This window comes from Urocitellus parryii, unplaced genomic scaffold (genome assembly GCF_045843805.1).
Source record: "Urocitellus parryii isolate mUroPar1 unplaced genomic scaffold, mUroPar1.hap1 Scaffold_79, whole genome shotgun sequence".
NCBI classification, from domain to species: domain Eukaryota; kingdom Metazoa; phylum Chordata; class Mammalia; order Rodentia; family Sciuridae; genus Urocitellus; species Urocitellus parryii.
This window is the reverse complement of record NW_027554171.1, coordinates 399483-422305: the sequence shown is the minus strand read 5'-3', so window position 1 is coordinate 422305 and position 22823 is coordinate 399483. Positions and strand designations below refer to the sequence as shown.

General features: G+C 40.1%; 1 pseudogene; it reads left to right on the top strand.

Moving 5' to 3' along the window:
- Nucleotides 1–21477, top strand: part of LOC144252975 (kinetochore protein NDC80 homolog) — a 38020-nt pseudogene extending 16543 nt beyond the window's left edge.
- The last annotated feature ends 1346 nt before the right edge of the window (nt 21478–22823 follow it).

The following is a 22823-nucleotide window of genomic DNA, read 5'->3' as shown; positions in this document are numbered from 1 at the left end:
AAATCTATATTCATCAGGAAAGAGTGTAATAAATTTTTGCTGTTGGAATTGATGAGGGAAAGAGAAACTAGAGACACATGTGTCACACATATGCTTTCCGTACAGTTTGAAGAAAAGAACAGAAGAAACTACTCCCAGCATCATTTAGCATAAAGACAAATAGAACTACATACTTTAATGATTCCAAGAGAGCTAGTATATTATAGTAAAGGAATAGAAATTATTTCCTAATTTATTATTAGAAAAATCTTAATATACAAGTAGTATTGCTTTGAGATCTAATGCTTTTTTTGAAATTAAAAATTATTTGCCATTGCATTTCTTTACTCAAAATTTATGAATATATAATAGTTATCAAAAACTAAGTACATATTAAATGGAGAAAGCACTATAAATATAAGTTTCCTAGAATCCGCCATTTATTTATTCAATCAAATAGTAAGCATCTACTATATGTCAAGCATTGTTGTAGATACAGTAGAGACAGCTGTTTTCATGGTGATTACATTTCAGCAGTTAAAACGAGCGATTTTTTTTGTCAGTTAGTGATGATTGCTATAGAAAAAAAGAAAAGTGAGGTTTGAGAAAAAACATTGGGGCTACATTAGAAGGGAAAACTTTCTGATAACATAATTTAAACAAAGCCCCATTGGAAAGAAGGAGAACAGGAAATGTGACATACGTTACTAAAATATTTTTATCGATACAGTTAAGATAGAATTTTGAAACTTAAATAATTAAATTTCACTTATTTTATTTTTTATTTTTTTTTTTTATTGTTGGTCGTTCAAAACATTACATAGTTCCTCATACATCATATTTCACAGTTTGATTCAAATGAGTTATGAACTCCCAATTTTATCCCGTATACAGATTGCTGCATCACATCAGTTACCCTTCCATTGATTGACATATTGCCTTTCTAGTGTCTGATGTATTCTGCTGTCTATATTATTCTCTACTATCCCCCCTCCCCTCCCCTCCCCTCCCCTTTTCTCTCTCTACCCCTTCTACTGTAAATCACTTCTTCCATTTGAATTATCTTGTCTTACCCCTCCTTTCCTCTTATATGTCATTTTGTATAACCCTGAGGATCGCCTTCCATTTCCATGCGATTCCCCTTCTCGTTTCCTTTCCCTCCCACCTCTCAACCCTGTTAATGAAAATCTTCGTCTCAAGCTCTTCGTCCCTACCCTGTCCTTGTTTCCTCCCCTTATATCAGAGGAGTCATTTGGTATTTGTTTTTTAAAGATTGACTAGCTTCACTTAGCATAATCTGCTCTAATGCCATCCATTTCCCTCCAAATTCTATGATTTTGTCATTTTTAAATGCAGAGTAATACTCCATTGTGTATAAATGCCACATTTTTTTAATCCATTCATCTATTGAAGGGCATCTAGGCTGATTCCACAATCTTGCTATCGTGAATTGTGCTGCTATGAACATCGATGTAGCAGTGTCCCTGTAGCATGCTCTTATTAGGTCTTTAGGGAATAGACCGAGAAGGGGAATAGCTGGGTCAAATGGTGGTTCCATTCCCAGCTTTCCAAGAAATCTCCATACTGCTTTCCAAATTGGCTGCACCAATTTGCAGTCCCACCAGCAATGAACAAGAGTGCCCTTTTCCCCACATCCTCTCCAGCACTTATTGTTGTTTGACTTCCTAATGGCTGCCAATCTTACTGGAGTGAGATGGTATCTTAGGGTAGTTTTGATTTGCATTTCTCTGACTGCTAACGATGGTGAGCATTTTTTCATGTACTTATTGATTGATTGTATGTCCTCTTCTGAGAAGTGTCTGTTCAGGTCCTTTGCCCATTTATTGATTGGGTTACTTGTTGTCTTATTGTCTAATTTTTTGAGTTCTTTGTATATTCTGGTTATTAGGGCTCTATCTGAAGTGTGTGGAGTAAAGATTTGTTCCCAGGATGTAGGCTCCCTGTTTATCTCTCTTATTGTTTCTTTTGCTGAGAAAAAACTTTTTAGTTTGAGTAAGTCCCATTTGTTGATTCTAGTTGTTAACTCTTGCGCTATGGGTGTCCTATTGAGGAATTTGGAGCCTGCTCCCACAGTATGTAGATCATAACCAACTTTTTCTTCTATCAGATGCCGTGTCTCTGATTTAATATCAAGCTCCTTGATCCATTTTGAGTTAACTTTTGTGCAAGGCGAGAGATAGGGATTCAGATTCATTTTGATGCAAATGGATTTCCAGTTTTCCCAGCACCATTTGTTGAAGATGCTATCCTTCCTCCATTGCATGCTTTTAGCCCCTTTATCAAATATAAGATAGTTGTAGTTTTGTGGATTGGTTACTGTGTCCTCTATTCTATACCATTGGTCCACCCGCCTGTTTTGGTACCAGTACCATGCTGTTTTCGTTACTATTGCTCTGTAGTATAGTTTGAAGTCTGGTATCGCTATACCGCCTGATTCACACTTCCTGCTTAGTATAGTTTTTGCTATTCTGGGTCTTTTATTATTCCATATGAATTTCATGATTCTTTTATCTATTTCTACAAGAAATGCAGCTGGGATTTTGATTGGCATTGCATTGAACTTATAGAGAACTTTTGGTAATATCGCCATTTTGATGATGTTGGATCTGCCTATCCATGAGCAGGGTATATTTTTCCATCTTCTAAGGTCTTCTTCTATGTCTTTCTTTAGGGTTTTGTAATTTTCATTGTATAAATCTTTCACCTCTTTTGTTAGGTTGATTCCCAAGTATTTTATTTTTTGGGGGGATATTGTGAATGGAGTAGTTGTCCTCATTTCCGTTTCAGAGGATTTGTCGCTGATATACAGGAATGCCTTTGATTTATGCGTGTTGATTTTATATCCTGCCACTTTGCTGAATTCATTTATTAGCTCTAATAGCTTCTCTGTAGACCCTTTTGGGTCTGCTAGGTATAGAATCATATCATCTGCAAATAGTGATAATTTAAGTTCTTCTTTTCCAATTTTTATCCCTTTAATTTCTTTCGTCTGTCTAATTGCTCTTGCCAGTGTTTCGAGGACTATGTTGAACAGAAGTGGTGAGAGGGCATCCCTGTCTTGTACCAGATCTTAGAGGGAATGCCTTCAATTTTTCTCCATTCAGAATGATGCTGGCCTGTGGCTTATCATATATTGCTTTTACAATGTTGAGGTATGATCCTGTTATCCCTAATTTTTCTAGAGTTTTGAACATAAAGGGATGCTGTACTTTGTCGAATGCTTTTTCTGCGTCTATCGAGACTATCATATGGTTCTTATTTTTTAGTCTATTGATGTGGTGGATAACATTTATTGATTTCCGTATATTGAACCAGCCTTGCATCCCATGGATGAATCCTACTTGATCATGGTGTATAATTTTTTTGATATGTATTTGAATCCGGTTCGCCAGAATTTTATTGAGAATTTTTGCGTCAAGGTTCATTAGAGATATTGGTCTGTAGTTTTCTTTCTTTGAAGTGTCTTTGTCTGGTTTCGGAATCAGGGTGATGTTGGCCTCGTAGAATGAATTTGGAAGTTCTCCCTCTTTTTCTATTTCCTGAAATAGCTTGAAAAGTATTGGTGTTAGTTCCTCTTTAAAGGTTTTGTAAAACTCTGCTGTATACCCATCCGGTCCTGGGCTTTTCTTAGTTGGTAGTCTTTTGATGGTTTCTTCTATTTCTTCTATTGTTATTGGTCTGTTTAGGTTTTCTATATCCTCCTGGTTCAATCTGGGCAGATCGTAAGACTTAAGGAATTTATCTATGCCTTCACTATCTTCTATTTTATTGGAGTATAAGGCTTCAAAATAGTCTCTGATTATCTTCTGTATTTCTGAAGTGTCTGTTGTGATATTGCCTTTTTCATCCCGTATGCTAGTAATCTGGGTTCTCTCTCTTCTTCTCTTCGTTAGCATGGCTAAGGGTCTGTCAATTTTATTTATTTTTTCAAAGAACCAGCTTTTAGTTTTGTCAATTTTTTCAATTGTTTCTTTTGTTTCAATTTCATTAATTTCAGCTCTGATTTTGATTATTTCTTGCCTTCTACTTCTTTTGCTGTTGTTTTGCTCCTCTTTTTCTAGGATTTTGAGATGAAGTATGAGATCATTTATTTGTTGGTTTTTTCTTTTTTTGAGGAATGAACTCCAAGCAATGAATTTTCCTCTTAGGACTGCTTTCAATGTGTCCCATAGATTCCGATATGTTGTGTCCGTGTTTTCATTTAACTCTAGGAATTTTTTAATTTCCTCCTTGATGTCTTCAATAACCCATATGTCACTCAGCAACCTGTTGTTCATTCTCCAAGTGATGCTTGATTTTTCCTTTCTTCTTTTATCATTGATTTTCAGTTTCATTCCATTATGATCAGATAAGATGCATGGTATTATCTCTACCCCTTTATATTGTCTAAGAGTTGCCCTGTGACATAATATATGGTCTATTTTTGAAAAGGTTCCATGTGCTGCTGAAAAAAAAGTGTAACTACTTGATGTTGGGTGGTAAAGTCTATATATGTCAATTAAGTCTAGGTTATTAATTGTGTTGTTGAGTTCTATAGTTTCCTTGTTTAACTTTTGTTTGGAAGATCTGTCCAGTGGTGAGAGAGGTGTGTTGAAGTCTCCCATGATGATTGTATGGTGGTCTATCAGACTCTTGAACTTGAGAAGACTTTGCTTGATGAACACCGCTGCACCATTATTTGGGGCATATATATTTATGATTGTTATGTCTTGTTGGTTTATGGTTCCCTTGAGCAGTATGAAGTGTCCTTCTTTATCCCTTTTGATTAGCTTTGGCTTGAAATCTATTTTATTAGATATGAGTATGGACACGCCTGCTTGTTTCCGCTGTCCATATGAGTGGTATGATTTTTCCCAACCTTTCACCTTGAGTCTATGGATATCTTTTTCTATCAGATGCGTCTCCTGTAGACAGCATATTGTTGGGTCTTGTTTTGTGATCCATTCTACTAGCCTGTGTCTCTTAATTGGTGAGTTTAAGCCATTGACATTTAGGGTTATTATTGAGATATGGTTTGTACTTCTATCCATATTTGTTTGTTAATGTTACTAAACCTGATTTGTTATCCTCTTTGACTACTTTCCCGCCTTTACTGTCCTACCTCCCATTGTTGGTTTTCAATGTTATTTTCCATTTCCTCTTCCTGCAATGTTTTGCCAAGGATTTTTTGAAGAGATGGTTTTCTAGCTGCGAATTCTTTTAACTTTTGTTTATCATGGAAGGTTTTAATTTCATCTTCTAACCTGAAGCTTAATTTTGCCGGATACACGATTCTTGGTTGGAACCCATTTTCTTTCAGTGTTTGAAATATGTTATTCCAGGATCTTCTAGCTTTCAGAGTCTGTGTTGAGAGATCAGCTGTTATCCTGATTGGTTTACCCCTAAATGTAATCTGCTTCCTTTCCCTTGTAGCTTTTAAAATTCTTTCCTTATTCTGTATGTTGGACATCTTCACTATAATGTGTCTAGGTGTGGATCTCTTATGGTTTTGTACATTCGGCGTCCTGTAGGCTTCTAGGATTTGGGATTCTGTCTCATTCTTCAAGTCTGGGAAGTTTTCTCGTATTATTTCATTGAATAGGCTGTGTATTCCTCTGGTTTGGAGCTCTGTGCCTTCCTGTATCCCAATGACTCTTAAATTTGGTCTTTTGATATTGTCCCATATTTCTTGGATGTTCTGTTCATGGTTTCTTAGCAGACTTGCTGAGCTGTCTATGTTCTTTTCCAGTTGAAATACTTTGTCTTCATTGTCTGATGTTCTCTCTTCTAAGTGATCTACTCTGCTGGTAGTATTCTCAATTGAGTTTTTAAGTTGGTTTATTTTTTCCTGCAATTCTAGTATTTCTATTTGTTTGTTTTTTATTTCCTCTATCTCCCTGTGAAATTGATCTTTTACTTCCTGGATTTGTTTGTCAATGTGATCTTTCATTATCTGATTTTGCTGTCTCATGTCTTCCTTGAGACTCCAGATCATCTGAAGCATGTATATCCTGATCTCTCTATCTGACATTCCATCTGTTGCACCTATTACCTCTTCTAAAGTTGAGTTGACCTGCATTGCCTGTGGTCCTTTCTTTCCTTGTCTTTTCATACTGCTGGCGTTTCTTTCTGCTTGGTGAAACTGTTGTGTTTTGAAATTTTCCCTCTATTTATTTATATTGCTCTTGTATAGTTGAATAATCACCCTTGCAGGGCATGTAGTGGCTGTGATCCTCCTCCAATTGGTGTGATCCGTCTACCACGCTGGGAGGCCCTAGGTCTGCTCTGCTGGTCGGTCAAAGGTCCGCCTACCCAGCAGGTACGAGGGGCACCTCTATCACTCCGCAGGTTATTGGGCCTAACCTCCCGATGGGTCAAAGGTTCCCCTAGCTTGCAGGGGGCTGCTCCCGGAGCGAGAGCTAGGCCTCCCGGGGGAGCCCGGATGGTGGAGGCCGACTGCCGGTTCAGGCGGGGTGGGCCAAGCCGCACTGGGTGCCGGCGGCTTGCAAACGCGGCTGGTATCAGCAGGACTTAACTCCTGCACCCGCTGCGGGGGCACCTTTATCGCCGAGTAGCTGCGGTCGCGTGGTTGGGACCCGGGCGGGTGGGGCCGCTTCTCCCAGGGCGAGAGCTGGGCCTCCCGGGGGAGCCCGGATGGCGGAGGACTGCCGGTTCAGGCGGGGTGGGCCAAGCCGCTCCGGGATCCCGTGGGATGCAAAGGTGGCTGGCGTCTGCAGGACTTAACTTCTGCACCCGCCGCCGGTTCGGGCGGGGCGGGCCAAGCCGCTCAGGGTTCCCGCGAGTTGCAAAGGTGGCTGGCGTCTGCAGGACTTAACTTCTGCACCCACCACGAGGGCACCTTTATTGCCGAGTAGCTGTGGCTGCCTGATTAGGAACCGGGCGGGTGGGGCCGCTTTTCCCTGGGCGACAACTAGGCCTCCCGGGGGAGCCCGTATGGTGGAGGACTGCCGGTTCGGGCGGGGCTGGCCAAGCCGCTCAGGGATCCCGCGGGTTGCAAAGGCGGTTGGCGTCTGCAGGACTTAACTTCTGCACCCGCCGCCGCTTGGGCAGGGCGGGCCAAGCCGCTCAGGGTTCCCGCGGGTTGCAAAGGCGGCTGGCGTCTGCAGGATTTAACTTCTGCACCCGCCACGTGGGCACCTTTATTGCCGAGTAGCTGTGGCTGCCTGGTTAGGAACCGGGCGGGTGGGGCCGCTTTTCCCAGGGCGAGAGTTAGGCCTCCCGGGGGAGCCTGTATGTCGGAGGACTGCCGGTTCCGGCGGGGCGGGCCAAGCCGCTCAGGGATCCCGCGGGTTGCAAAGGCGGTTGGCGTCTGCAGGACTTAACTTCTGCACCCGCCGGTTCGGGCGGGGCGGGCTAAGCCGCTCAGGGTTCCCGCGGGTTGCAAAGGCGGCTGGCGTCTGCAGGACTTAACTTCTGCACCCGCCACGTGGGCACCTTTATTGCCGAGTAGCTGTGGCTGCCTGGTTAGGAACCGGGCGGGTGGGGCCGCTTTTCCCAGGGCGAGAGCTAGGCCTCCCGGGGGAGCCTGTATGTCGGAGGACTGCCGGTTCCGGCGGGGCGGGCCAAGCCGCTCAGGGATCCCGCGGGTTGCAAAGGTGGCTGGCGTCTGCAGGACTTAACTTCTGCACCCACCACGAGGGCACCTTTATCTCCAAGTAGCTGAGGCCACCTGGTTAGAAACCGGGCGGGTGGGGCCGCTTCTCCCGGGGCGAGAGCTAGGCCTCCCGGGGGAGCCCGTATGGCGGAGGACTGCCGGTTCGGGCGGGGCGGGCCAAGCCGCCCAGGGATCCCGCGGGTTGCAAAGGCGGTTGGCGTCCGCAGGACTTAACTTCTGCACCCGCCGGTTCGGGCGGGGCGGGCTAAGCCGCTCAGGGTTCCCGCGGGTTGCAAAGGCGGCTGGCGTCTGCAGGACTTAACTTCTGCACCCGCCACGTGGGCACCTTTATTGCTGAGTAGCTGTGGCTGCCTGGTTAGGAACCGGGCGGGTGGGGCCGCTTCTCCCAGGGCGAGAGCTAGGCTTCCCGGGGGAGCCCGTATGGCGGAGGACTGCCGGTTCGGGCGGGGCGGGCCAAGCCACTCAGGGTTCCCGGGGGTTGCAAAGGTGGCTGGCGTCTGCAGGATTTAACTTCTGCACCCGCCACGTGGGCACCTTTATTGCCGAGTAGCTGTGGCTGCCTGGTTAGGAACCGGGCGGGTGGGGCCGCTTTTCCCAGGGCGAGAGTTAGGCCTCCCGGGGGAGCCTGTATGTCGGAGGACTGCCGGTTCCGGCGGGGCGGGCCAAGCCGCTCAGGGATCCCGCGGGTTGCAAAGGCGGTTGGCGTCTGCAGGACTTAACTTCTGCACCCGCCGGTTCGGGCGGGGCGGGCTAAGCCGCTCAGGGTTCCCGCGGGTTGCAAAGGCGGCTGGCGTCTGCAGGACTTAACTTCTGCACCCGCCACGTGGGCACCTTTATTGCCGAGTAGCTGTGGCTGCCTGGTTAGGAACCGGGCGGGTGGGGCCGCTTTTCCCAGGGCGAGAGCTAGGCCTCCCGGGGGAGCCTGTATGTCGGAGGACTGCCGGTTCCGGCGGGGCGGGCCAAGCCGCTCAGGGATCCCGCGGGTTGCAAAGGTGGCTGGCGTCTGCAGGACTTAACTTCTGCACCCACCACGAGGGCACCTTTATCTCCAAGTAGCTGAGGCCACCTGGTTAGAAACCGGGCGGGTGGGGCCGCTTCTCCCGGGGCGAGAGCTAGGCCTCCCGGGGGAGCCCGTATGGCGGAGGACTGCCGGTTCGGGCGGGGCGGGCCAAGCCGCCCAGGGATCCCGCGGGTTGCAAAGGCGGTTGGCGTCCGCAGGACTTAACTTCTGCACCCGCCGGTTCGGGCGGGGCGGGCTAAGCCGCTCAGGGTTCCCGCGGGTTGCAAAGGCGGCTGGCGTCTGCAGGACTTAACTTCTGCACCCGCCACGTGGGCACCTTTATTGCTGAGTAGCTGTGGCTGCCTGGTTAGGAACCGGGCGGGTGGGGCCGCTTCTCCCAGGGCGAGAGCTAGGCTTCCCGGGGGAGCCCGTATGGCGGAGGACTGCCGGTTCGGGCGGGGCGGGCCAAGCCACTCAGGGTTCCCGGGGGTTGCAAAGGTGGCTGGCGTCTGCAGGATTTAACTTCTGCACCCGCCACGTGGGCACCTTTATTGCCGAGTAGCTGTGGCTGCCTGGTTAGGAACCGGGCGGGTGGGGCCGCTTTTCCCAGGGCGAGAGTTAGGCCTCCCGGGGGAGCCTGTATGTCGGAGGACTGCCGGTTCCGGCGGGGCGGGCCAAGCCGCTCAGGGATCCCGCGGGTTGCAAAGGCGGTTGGCGTCTGCAGGACTTAACTTCTGCACCCGCCGGTTCGGGCGGGGCGGGCTAAGCCGCTCAGGGTTCCCGCGGGTTGCAAAGGCGGCTGGCGTCTGCAGGACTTAACTTCTGCACCCGCCACGTGGGCACCTTTATTGCCGAGTAGCTGTGGCTGCCTGGTTAGGAACCGGGCGGGTGGGGCCGCTTTTCCCAGGGCGAGAGCTAGGCCTCCCGGGGGAGCCTGTATGTCGGAGGACTGCCGGTTCCGGCGGGGCGGGCCAAGCCGCTCAGGGATCCCGCGGGTTGCAAAGGTGGCTGGCGTCTGCAGGACTTAACTTCTGCACCCACCACGAGGGCACCTTTATCTCCAAGTAGCTGAGGCCACCTGGTTAGAAACCGGGCGGGTGGGGCCGCTTCTCCCGGGGCGAGAGCTAGGCCTCCCGGGGGAGCCCGTATGGCGGAGGACTGCCGGTTCGGGCGGGGCGGGCCAAGCCGCCCAGGGATCCCGCGGGTTGCAAAGGCGGTTGGCGTCCGCAGGACTTAACTTCTGCACCCGCCGGTTCGGGCGGGGCGGGCTAAGCCGCTCAGGGTTCCCGCGGGTTGCAAAGGCGGCTGGCGTCTGCAGGACTTAACTTCTGCACCCGCCACGTGGGCACCTTTATTGCTGAGTAGCTGTGGCTGCCTGGTTAGGAACCGGGCGGGTGGGGCCGCTTCTCCCAGGGCGAGAGCTAGGCTTCCCGGGGGAGCCCGTATGGCGGAGGACTGCCGGTTCGGGCGGGGCGGGCCAAGCCACTCAGGGTTCCCGGGGGTTGCAAAGGTGGCTGGCGTCTGCAGGATTTAACTTCTGCACCCGCCACGTGGGCACCTTTATCGCTGAGTAGCTGTGGCCGCCAGGTTAGGAAGCGGGCGGGTGGGGCCGCTTCTCCCAGGGCGAGAGCTAGGCCTCCAGGGGGAGCCGCCTGCCGGAGCGGCTGATGGTTGGGGGACTAGACCTCTGTGCCCGCGTGGCCTTCCAAGATCCACTTCTCTGGGGCAACCTGTCACTTCGAGTAAACCTACCAGTTCACAGCAGCTCTCCTCTTAAGGAAGTTATGGTAGAAGTTCCTCCGTAGCTAGGCTGCAGCTGTTTCGATGAGTCTTTCATATCCCGTTAAAGTGGAGACGTTGGAGTCGCTGCTTCCTCGCCGGCCGCCATGTTGGATCCCCACTTATTTTAAATAAATGAAATGTGTTAATTTGTACATTGACAAAACTAAGGTTTTTATTTATGTTTCATAATTTTTCTGTCTAGCATTTGGAAAAGTAAGTATTAGTTAAAACCTGAACATGGACACTTATTCTAAATTGTTTATGAGGTAAATGGAAGAATAGTAATATACTACTTACCAATCAATTATAGTCTTAAAATTATTATATAGATTTAGTATGAATAAAACCTTTCATCTTTTATGTATTTTTAAGTTGCCACCCTTATTACTAAAAATTACTAAATCACTAAACTACTAAAATAGTCATAACATTTTGCATAAAATTGCAGAAATACCAGTTGAAAACCATATGAAATAGGGCTACTTTATTTTTAACATTTCTTTTTGTGTTCTCTCCTTAGATTGAAACACAATTAGCAGAATATCACAAACTGGCTAGAAAATTAAAACTTATTCCTAAAAGTGCTGAGAATTAGAAAGGTTATGACTTTGAAATTAAGTTTAACCCTGAAGCAGGCGCCAACTGCCTCATCAAATACAGGGCTCAAGTTTATGTAAGTAAATTACGAGATTGTTATCTGAAAGAATTTGAACTTAAATATGTCCATATCCCAGGACTAAAGAGAAAGAACTTCTTGGTCTTCTTTCTTCTTTGTGGTAGAAATCTTGTCTTTGTTACAGCTAACTCTTCAAAGTATAAAACCTTTTCTTCTTCTCTAGCTACTTTATTCAACTATCCATAAGTAATTAATGTATATACAAGACAAACACCAAGACTGTACAGACAAGCATGACAACCTTTGCTCCTAGTTCCCTCATGGGAGAAAGATATAAATGAATGAATGACAAATATGTGCTCTATTAGAAGTCTTTACAAGATATAACATGATTGGTTTTTCCCAGGTAGCAATAAAACTCCACAGAGATGGTGACCATGGAATGAAATCTTGAAAACTGAAATATTCATGGGATGGTGTGTGAAAGGCACAAGGACACACATGAAAGCATAAGATGTAACAATGCATTAAGGAGTACCAGCAGTCAACAATGAGAAATCTATGCCTAATTTTGCAATATGACCAAGGAAATAATTTTGGGAAGAAAATTTTTAGTTTGCTCTATCACAATGTCTTACTTATTCATAAATTTTAATATTTTATTGGCCCCTTAAAATGCCCTCTTTCATGATACTTACATTTATGTTTTTTGGGTTTTTTTGTTTTGTTTTGTTTGTTTGTTTTTTTGTGGGTGTGGGGGTTATTGGGGATTGAACTCAGGAGCACTCAACCACCAAGCCATATCCCCAACCCTATGTTATATTTTATTTAGAGACAGGGTCTCAGTGAGTTGCTTAGTGCCTCATTTTTGCCGAGGCTGGCTTTGAACTCATAATCCTTCTGTCCCAGCCTCCTGAGCTGCTGGGATTATATGAGTGTGCCATTGCTCCCTGCTGATACTTAGTTTTTTGAATAGAAGGTTGTCAAATTCAAAAGCTATGCACTTTTTCCCTTGAGAATTATTCAACAAATATTAATTGAATATATATTATGTTGAAGACCAGCTACTATGCTAGAGGTAAAATACATAGATAAAACCTTTACTTTCCTGGAGATTAGTTTATTAGTGGACTGAAATGGGTTAAGTTAGACTTAGCCAGATATAGTAGTACATGCCTATAATTTATTCTACTCAAGAGACTGAGGCTGGAAGGTGGCAATTTCGAGATCAGCCTCAGCAATTTAGTGAGCCCCTTCCTCAAAATTAAAAAAAAAAAAATAATTGACATGCCTGGGAATACAGCTCAGTGGTAGAGCACCACTATTTAAAAATTTACCCCAAATTTTTAAAGACCACCATAATGGCCTATGAGTTTTTCTTTTGGAATGATGGAATGTTTAGAACTAGGGATATGTTTACATAGCATTGGGAATCTCTAAATACCACTCAATTTCACACTTAAATTTAACCTATTTCAGTTTAACCATCTTAAAATGTGAATTTCACCTCAATAAAAGAAAAGAATAATGAGAAGCAACAAAATTGAAATTAAAAACTGTAGGACCTATCTGGAGAATATAGCATAAAAATACAACCTACATATAAATTGTTTTCAAAAATATACTGTAGTAAATCCAACCTCAGCAATTTACAGAGGCCCGAAGCAACTTAGCAAGACACTGTCTCAAAAAATACAAAGGGCTAAGGATGTAGCTAAATGGTATAGCATCCCTGGTTTCAGTCTCCAGTACCAAAGAAAATAAGAAGAAGAAAAATTACTTCGGTAAACCTAGTGTACCGACAAAATATATAGAAGTGAATTTCCAGAATAGATGAACAATTCAGAAAAATTACTTCGGTACACCCAGTGTACCTACAAAATATATAGAAGTGAATTTCCAGAATAGATGAACAATTCTTGAACTTTGCAAGTATTAAAAACCAAGAGCGGGTTATATTCTACAGTCATAGAAATTACATTAAGAATTAGTTTTATTTTCTTAGTAATGTTGTATTAAATTAAAAATATTACAGCTTTCCAGGCACATACCTTTATAATCTAGCTAGTCAGAGGCCAAGGAATGAGGATGGCAAGTTCTAAACCATCCTGGACAACTTACCAAGCCACTGTCTCCAAAATTATTTTTTAAAGGGTTGGGGATGTAATTCAGTGGCAGAATGTTTGCCCAGCATGCACAACGCCCTGAGTTCAATCCCCATGATAGAAATCAATCCCTGTATCACAATTTACATATTCCACATAAAATAAATTTTGTAATTACCTTTCACTAACATTCTCATGTTTTGTATAGGTACCCCTCAAGGAACTCCTGAATGAAAATGAAGAAGAAACGAATAAAGCTCTGATTAAAAAAAAATGGGTTTGGAGGATACTTTAGACCAAGTAAGTAATGAAACTTAGCTTAAAGCAAAAATAAGGGTTTTTTTTTTTAAAGCCTAAAATTAAATGTGTTTCTAGTTGCCAAGGAATTAATTTTTATTTAAAAAATTCTGTAAAATGAAAGTTGGTACAAATTTGACTGAAATATTTGAAGTAACTTATCAAGTAACTTAAATATCCTAGGCTTCTTATATCACTATGATATAGTGATATGAAACTAGATTTCATTCCCTTTTTGGGGGTGTAAGAGAACTACAGAATTCCTTCTTTACTTGAAATGATATTCTTTTTTAAATCTAAAATGGATTTGAGGTGTCTATGTTTAAAGTATGTATGTGTCATTTATGGTGAGGCTAGCCAACTGTGATGGATTTAGAGGTTTCTTTTTGCCAAGTATTTCTTTCTAGATCATGGAATTTCAGGAGAACTTAAATGCTAATAGAAGTCCATTTAGTTTTCAGAAAGTTCCTGTTTCTGAGATCCTTGAAACAATTATGAAACAATTCCAAGCCAACCACCTATATCCCTGAAAAAGGCCTAATATTATATTTAATAACCTTTAAAGTAAACATTGCTGTAGTAGTTGATTGAGAAAAGTTAAGAAGTTACTTCCCAAACACACTAGAGTGTGTTTTTATGACACCAAACAATTAAAGGAAGCCCCTAGTTGTTAATTCAACTCTTCAAGAACTATTGTGTGGGCTGGGAAGATAGCTCAGTTGATAAGAGGGCTTGCCTTGCATTCACAATGCCGTGGGTTCAAACCCCAGCACCACAAAAAAGAAAAGAACTATTGTGTTCTGACTAGGATTCCTGGATAAGAAAGAAGTCTTATCTTTTCTCTAAGTAGAAATATGTTTATTTTTTCTCACTTAGAAACAAAACCTAATTGTAGTTCACAAATAATTATTCTAATAATCCACCGAAAGTCATTTTTTAAAATTAAAAAATTCTATAACAACTCACTTTGGCTGAGTGCAAGCGGTGCACGCCTGTAATCCCACCAACTCAGGAGACCAAGACAGAAGGAATTCAAAGCCAGACTCAGCAAAAAATCGAGGCGTCAAACAACTCAGTGAGATTCTGTCTCTAAATAAAATACAAAAAAAATAGGACTGTGGGGGCTGTGGTTGTGGTTCAAGGGTAGAGTGCTTGCCTAGCACAGGCAGAGCTCTGGGTTCAATCCTCAGCATCACATAAAAATAAATAAATAAAATCAAGGTATTGTGTCAAACTAAAACTAAAAAAATAAATATTAAATTAAAAAAATAGGACTGGGAATGTGGCAAAGTGGTTGAGTGCCCTGAGTTCAATGCCTGGTACCCCCAAAATAAAAAAAAGAATTACTTTGTATTAGAAAGTTAAAAAACAAATTTGAAACTCCTCAAAAAAGCAAGTTTGAAACATTATTGAGTAATTTGGGATTTATGAAATATTAGACTATGGGAAGAAAGTTTAGACTGTATACAAGGTGTGCTGATTATTTGAGACAAGGTCTTTTTTTGACCTGCTTCAGGTTGATTTTCTTTTTTTTTGTTGAAATGGACATTAAATCTGAAGAACCTCCAAAAGATGACTTCCAAGCTATAGGGGCCTCATGACTAAAACAACTTTCAGAATGACTTGAAACTTGATAGACTTTGAGCAGGAAATCTTGGGGAAAGAAAGTTTTATAAAATGTTGACTATAGGCTAGGCCTCATGTTAGTATTCTAAAGATAAACCTACCCTTCAAGGGCTCCCACTTGGAGAAAAAGGCTGACATTTCTGCAGTTATGCTAATCACATTTGCATTTTTGCAAAACCCTTTAAGTTAAGGGAAAATGTGGCTTAGAAAGGATGCAACCGAAAATGTTAAGAGATTAAACCAAACTATTCATAGTAGAAACAGAGGGAAGGGGACAGGTTTAGGAAGTGTTAAGAAGGTAAATAAATTCCAAGGATTTCATGACCAAGCTTGGAGAAAAAGAAGTTCTATAATGACTTCCAGATTTCTGGTATGGACAACTGAATGGACTATAGTGTATTACCTAGAGGAAGAAAAGCGAGAGAAAGTTGAAGCAGTAGATTCAGAGCATGAGAGAGACCAGGGCTGAAAATACTTTTGATAGTCTTTAGCACACATATGATAGATGAATCCATGGGTGTGGATGATATTTCTTGGAATGTATAAATAAAATAGCAGAACATTGAATCCTGAGAAACAATGACATTTAAGGGATCGAGAAAGAAAAAAAAATCCTGGAAAAAAATACTTATAAAAAGTGGACAAAATAGCTAGAGAGTTATTTATTTTGAAGAAGAGAATATGTAGTAGAAGCCAAAATATGGGAAACTTTAAGAAGAAAGTAATCAGTAATTAGTAATACCTGATGCTAATGAGACTAAAGCAATTGGAAATAGTAAATATCATACAGAAATTAATAAATTGGAATAATGAAGCTAATCAATCTGAAAAATATTTACAGATAATTGCCAAAACTATTCAGTTAAAGAAGGAAAATGTGAGGTAAGAAGTAGACAGTTTATAGAGAGATGGTGGGAATTCATTTGAATTACAGAGTAATTCATGTGAACGAAAATCTTACTGGAAGGGCTAAGGATGTGGCTTAATGGTAGAGCACTTGCCTAGCATGCACAAGGCCCTAGGTTGTATCCCCAGCATTGCAAAAATAAAATAAAAAAGATTCTATAAAAATCTTATCTTTAAAATTGTTTTTTTTATCAAATTGAATTACAGCATGAATAATACAAATCTCAAAATTGACTCAAAATAAAATGTCAAAACACTTAAGTAACCAGAAACAAAAGTACAGAAATAATTAGCTCTCCGAAAAGATTTCAATAACAGGTGATTTTTACAAAAGTTCATTGTTTTCAATTATTGAAGGTCAGATGATTTCTATGACATGTAAATTGTTAAAAAGCACAAAGAGACCTAATTTATTCTTAAAGGCTAGTGTATACCACAACAAAAACATCACAAAAGAAAGTCAAACCAATCACTCTTACAAGCCATGGATGTGGGTGATATTACTTAGAATGTATAAATTAAATAACAGAAGATAGAATACTAAGCAACAGTGATATTTAAGGGATCAGAAAAGGGAAAAAAAGATTCTTTACATGTTTTATATTCTTACAAATATAAATGTACAGGTAAACTTAAATATTTGCCACTGAATTTTAATTAGCAAATATTTTCTTGAGTGTCTCTGTGGCTGGTACTATAATTAGTGTCGGTAGTACTATTATAGTACAGCTCTTGCCTTTTCGATTGAAAAGACAGGTATGAAAACAATTTCTTCTATCATAACATTTTTGTAGTATAAATAAGCTGTGTATTCTTATATTACCATAAGATAAGCACAGGAGTCTTTCTGAAAGATGCAGTAACTGAATTGAGCTAGGACTTCACCAGTGAATACAAAGAAATTTACATGTGTGCCCTAAATAAAGGCACAGCAATCAAAGTAACCAGCTTGTTAACAAATTGCAAGAGTGTTAAGTGTGATAAAAGAAAAGCCTGGGGAAACAATAATCTAATTGTTATTAACTTGTCCTTACTTACTAGTAGAATTTTTATTCTATAGGCAATGGGGCCATTGAAGGTTTTTAAGTAAGAATGCTAATCACCTATGTATTTGGCATTTTCAAAAAATAGATGAGGTTCATGAACCAGAAACATAGACTTAGGAGACTAAACTATATTCTGTGTAACAAATGATAAGGACCCACACCAAGGTTACTACAGTGAGGAGGGAGAAAAGAAATTGGAAGGCGGAGACAATAGAATTCAGTACTGAAGTGTGAACAGTTGGATGTGAAGGCTAGAAAAGTGAAATAAAGAATGTCTAGGTACATTGTATCTGGCAAATGGGCATGTGATGTTGTTCTTTACCTTGATATTTAATGAGAGAGAGGTACAGAACAGAGTTGTTGCAGTCTTGGATATGCCGAGTTTCAGGTCTCTGAGTCATCAAAGTGTAAAATCAGTATGTGTATGTATGTTTTATTTTAGCAGGCAGTTTCTTAAAGTCAAAAGATCTCACAGATGTGATGTGAGAGAGCACTCTCCCATGTGAGCAAGTGAGACTACAGCCAGGATCAGAATCCTGGAAGAACATCTATATCCAAATTATGAATAGAAAAAGAAATGTAAAGGAATGTGAAGAGGGACTTTCCAAAACTTAGAGATAAAATCAGGAGATTCCATGGTCTTAAAAACCAAGGAAGGGCTTTTAAAAAGAAGCTAATAGTAACCACAATTAGTACTAAAATGACAAATAGAATTAAATATCTGAAAGGTAGCCATGGGCTTTAGATTTTAAGATTTTACCGAAGAGCCAGGGGTGTGCTTAATGATAGAGGACATGCTTAGCCTTCCAGAACCTGGGTTTTATCCACAACCAACCCACCAGCCTGGATTGAAGGGGTTGAGGGGAAGAAAGAAGTTACCAGTGACATTTGCAGAAAAGGCTTCATGCAGCCAACAAGCCAGAAATCGTATTATTGTGAGTTGAGGTATGGATAGTAGAAAAGGAGATATAGTATTATGAATAGATTTGCCTTTGTGGATTACTCCACATTATAGTACTACCAATATTTGAATCAGAAGAAAGGATTTGGAACAGTAGTGAGAAAAGAGATGTGTAGAAAAGCTTTCTGGTTTTTGTGGTTTTGTTTGGTTTTGCCAAATAAGGGAATTGTTTGGTTTTAATGATGTGAGAAGGATTCGAAGGGAATGAGGATAAAGTTTAAATATTAGGAATAAAAGAATGCACATTTAAAGAAGGAAAACCCTCATACAATTATGTTGATTAGAGGCAGGAAATAATGGAATTCCACATTGGTGGTTTCTGTTAGTGATTAAAAAAAGAGAAGCTCATATAATGGAAGTAATTATCGTATCTTGGATTATCAACAACTTGAGCTCTTGATAAAAAAGTATGCCAAATATTTTCTTTATTATTTTCTCTTTTTGCCTCAATGAATATTTTTATAATCAGGGGGAAAATGTTTAATAGACATATCTTTGTTGGAGTTGATACAGAAAGTAGAAACTGTTAAACATTGTTTTGACCAGCCATGAGAAACTATTAGGATGTCCTTTCGTCTTATTGCAGGTAAATTTAACAAAACCACTTGTTAACTTGTTAGTCCCTTCAAAAATAACATGTACATTTAGAAAATATCTTTTTAGTTTGAACATCTGGTTTTGATTTCTGACCCTATGCTAACTGTGTGAACCCAAGCAAAGAGCATTCTTTCTAATCCACTCCTCTCATATGTAAAATAATAAAAGAACATTCTGTATATGGAATTGTCTTTAATAAGTATAATTATTTAATTACCTTATCTTTTGCCAAATAAACTAAGCTTTTCAAAAAAAACATATTTTTTTAAAATTTCATTCTTGTATGTGAAGAGTCATCATCTCAAAAAAAGAAAAAAAAAACCTGACAGCTCTTTATACATTTTTCTTTTTCTGTTTCCTGTGGGAAATATTTTCTTGATCTACCTGAAGAAAACTTTTAATCATAGCCATCAACGGGTATCAGCAGTTATCAAGAGGAAATGAACTTTAGACACAGTTCTTCAGTTTGGGTTTCAAATTATTTCCAAGGTCAAGCTTCAACAAGATTAAATATGATTACCTTATTAATCTTTCAAAAGAATGTATAACTATAACCAAGTAGCAAGTATTATGCAATAAAATTAATATAAAAAATTATCTTTTAACATCTCAGAAAGTGAACACACAAATAGGAAGCTACATATATATGAAGTATATAAAATATAAAGTATATAAAATATAAAAAATCTAGACAGCAAAAGTAATTTATACTTATGAATATGTTGGTATAACAATATTAATAATATGTAATAATGTGATGTGTATAATATTTATATAATATGTGAGTATTTATAAAACACTCCCATAGCTACCACTAGAAATACATATTAGTACTTTGAGTTTTTTGTTTTTGTTTTTATTTGTTTTTGGTTTGGTTTTTTGGTTGTTGTTTTTATGTTTTGCTTTTTGTTTTTGTGTTTTGTTTTGAGTTGCTAGGTATCAAACCCAGGGCCTCACACGTGCTAGGTAAGCACTCTACTACTGAGCTACATTTCCAGCCCTAGTAATCTTATTTTAAAGTTTCTTTGGAATCAGTTCCTTTTGGAGAATAATAAAATATTTGGACAAACAATAGATTGGAAGTCAAAAAGACTAGAAGAAATAACATTGGTATAGTTAATTGATTGAGAATGTAAAAGTTAGCCAGTCGAAGTGGCTCATGCTTGTAATATCAGCTCCTCAGGAACCTGAGGTAGGAAGATCACAAGTTCCAGGCCAGCCTAGGCAACTTGTCTCAAAAAATGAAAAAAGGGCAGTGGTTGTTGCTCAGTAGTAGAATTCTTGCCTGTAGGGCCCTGGATTCAATCCCCAGTATTGTCTAAAAAAATGATAACAGAAAGAGAATATAAAATTATATGATATGTTAAATTTCTTTGATGTATAGTTATGATTCTCAACCAAAGTTTTATTCCCCAAGTTGAATACAATGATAACAGAAAGCAAGAGAAGTGTGAGAACACTGAAAGAGGAAGTTCAAAAGCTGGATGATCTTTACCAACAAAAAGTTAAGGTAAGAACTTGGCCAATTTGTTCAAGTTAGCCAAAACTGTGTCATGATTGACTTACCATATAGTCTAGCATTAAAACTGAAATCTTTATGTTTGATTGTCTTCTCTTAAAATTTATTGTAAATCATTTATCTTGTCCTTTAAAGAACATTTTTCTGGATTCAGGTTATTTCAGCATAGAACACATCTGGTATTTTATACTTGCATATGTGATTAAGTATTCTTACAAGACAAAAACATATTTTAAACATATGTCTTCTACCTTTTTATAGAGATTCAGTGTTATATACTCCTAAACTTGAGCACCAGTAAAGTCTTATTGTATGCATAATTGCCCATCAAGAGTTATTGTGTTGCTGGGTGGGATTAAAAAACAAAAATAGTCACTGAATGCCTGTAATCCCAGCTGCTTCAGAAGCTAAGGTTGTAGAATGGCAAGTTTAAAGCCAGCCTTGGAAACTTAACCCAAACCTGTTTCAAGATAAAATGGATTGAGGATGAAAACTATTTTCATGAAGTTTACAAGGCAGAAAAAATATTAAGATTGATTCTTAATTACTTTATATGTCACCCCCTGACCAGCATTTTACTTAGAGAAGTATTCAAATGACTCTGTTCATTAACACTTAGACAATTTAAGTGAAATTTTGAGCTATACCATTACTAATGCCAGCAAAGTATCCAGAAATTGAAAACTTTTTTCTTATTCTGTATATGTGGAACCCATGCATTTTTTGTTTGTTTATTTTTGTTGTTGTTGTTATTGTTATTGTTTTGTTTTTTTTAAAATAGTATCCAAATTTTAGAAAATTTACCACAAATTATGATCTATATGTGAGATATTTAATAATAATTTTTGTTTTATCATGTATGCTCCTTGACAGTGCTTAAGTTTATTCTTTGAAGCACTTAAATGAAAGATTTTAAGATACATACTTTATCTTCAAAAACCTAGAAATTGTATTTGGGCTTCTTTGTGCACAGTTAATGCCACTGTGAAATAATGACCTAAAAATTCAGGTTTGTAGAAAAAAAGTATCAAAAAGAAAATAAAATAGTCAGACTTGAAAATTCCAAATTAAAGCTATACAGACCTCTTGAAAAGGTCACATCTGTGTTATATTTATAATACAGAATTCCCAATGGCAATTGTGGTAAGCATCCTGAGAATATAAATGATGCAATCTGGATTGTTTTAAAATGCTTTATGTACTTTTAAAAATCTACCTTGAATATATGGAATATGAATATCAAAAACATGTAACCATGACTTTATCCTAATAGGAAGCTGAGGAAGAGGATGAAAATGTGCCAAAGAGCTTGAGTCCTTGGAGAAACATAAGCACCTGCTGGAAAGTGCTGTTAATGAGGGCCTCAGTGAAGCTATGAATGAGTTAGATGCTGTTCAGCGGGACTAAGTTCATCTAACCAAGATTTATTTATTTATTAGTTGCTTATAATTTCTATAAATCTATATCTAATTTTTTCCTTTAATTCCTATTATAAAGTTATTTGTGGTGGAGAGAGTGGTGAATAGAACTTAAGCAGAACAACTTAAAATGTTAGATACATTCTTCTACTGTTATAGTTATTGCCCCCAAGAAATGATTCATTTTAAATTTAATTGATTAGTGAATTTTTATCCTTGAAAACAAAATAACATTTTTTAAAAAATATTTATATTTTTAGTTGTAGTTGGACACAATACTTTTATTCCATTCATTTATTTTTATGTGGTGCTGAGGATCGAACCCAGGTCCCCACACATGCTACGAGAGTGCTCTACCAGTGAGCCACAATTTCAGCCCCACAAAATAACATTTTAAATCAATTCAAATAAATTTGACTACTTGATAGTGAATTTTAATAAGCCCCACTAATCTTCTTTTTTTAAATTTCCTAGAAATTATGAGTATTATATAGTAAAATGTGATTATATTATAAATTACAGAGTCATTGTTCTGTAATACAACTTACACTTTGCTAATAATTGCCATGCTGTGCAAAATAATGCAGTAAAAAATTATAGCACTTACCATCTCACTCCAGTAAGATTGGCAGCCATCAGGAAGTCAAACAATAACAAGTGTTGGAGAGGATGTGGGGAAAAGGGTACTCTTGTACATTGCTGGTGGGACTGCAAATTGGTTCAGCCAATTTGGAAAGCAGTATGGAGATTCCTGGGAAAGCTGGGAATGGAACCACCATTTGACCCAGTTATTGCCCTTCTTGGTCTATTCCCTGAAGACCTTAAGAGAGCGTACTACAGGGATACTGCCACATCGATGTTCATAGCAGCACAATTCACAATCGCTAGACTGTGGAACCAACCCAGATGCCCTTCAATGGATGAATGGATTAAAAAAATGTGGCAGTTATACACCATGGAGTATTACGCAGCTCTAAAAAATGACAAACTCATGGAATTTGCAGGGAAATGGATGGCACTAGAGCAGATTATGCTTAGTGAAGCCAGCCAATCCCTAAAAAACAAATACCAAATGTCTTCTTTGATATAATGAGAGCAACTAAGAATAGAGCAGGGAGAAAGAGCAGGAAGAAAAGATTGATATTAAACAGAGACACGAGATGGGAGGGAAAGAGAGAGAAAAGGGGAATTGCATGGAAATGGAAAGAGACCCTCATTGTTAAAAAAAAAAACTACATAAAAGAGGTTGTGAGGGGAATTGGAAGAAAAAACAAGGAGAGAAATGAATTACAGTAGATGGGATAGAGAGAGAAGATGGGAGGGGAGGGGAGGGGG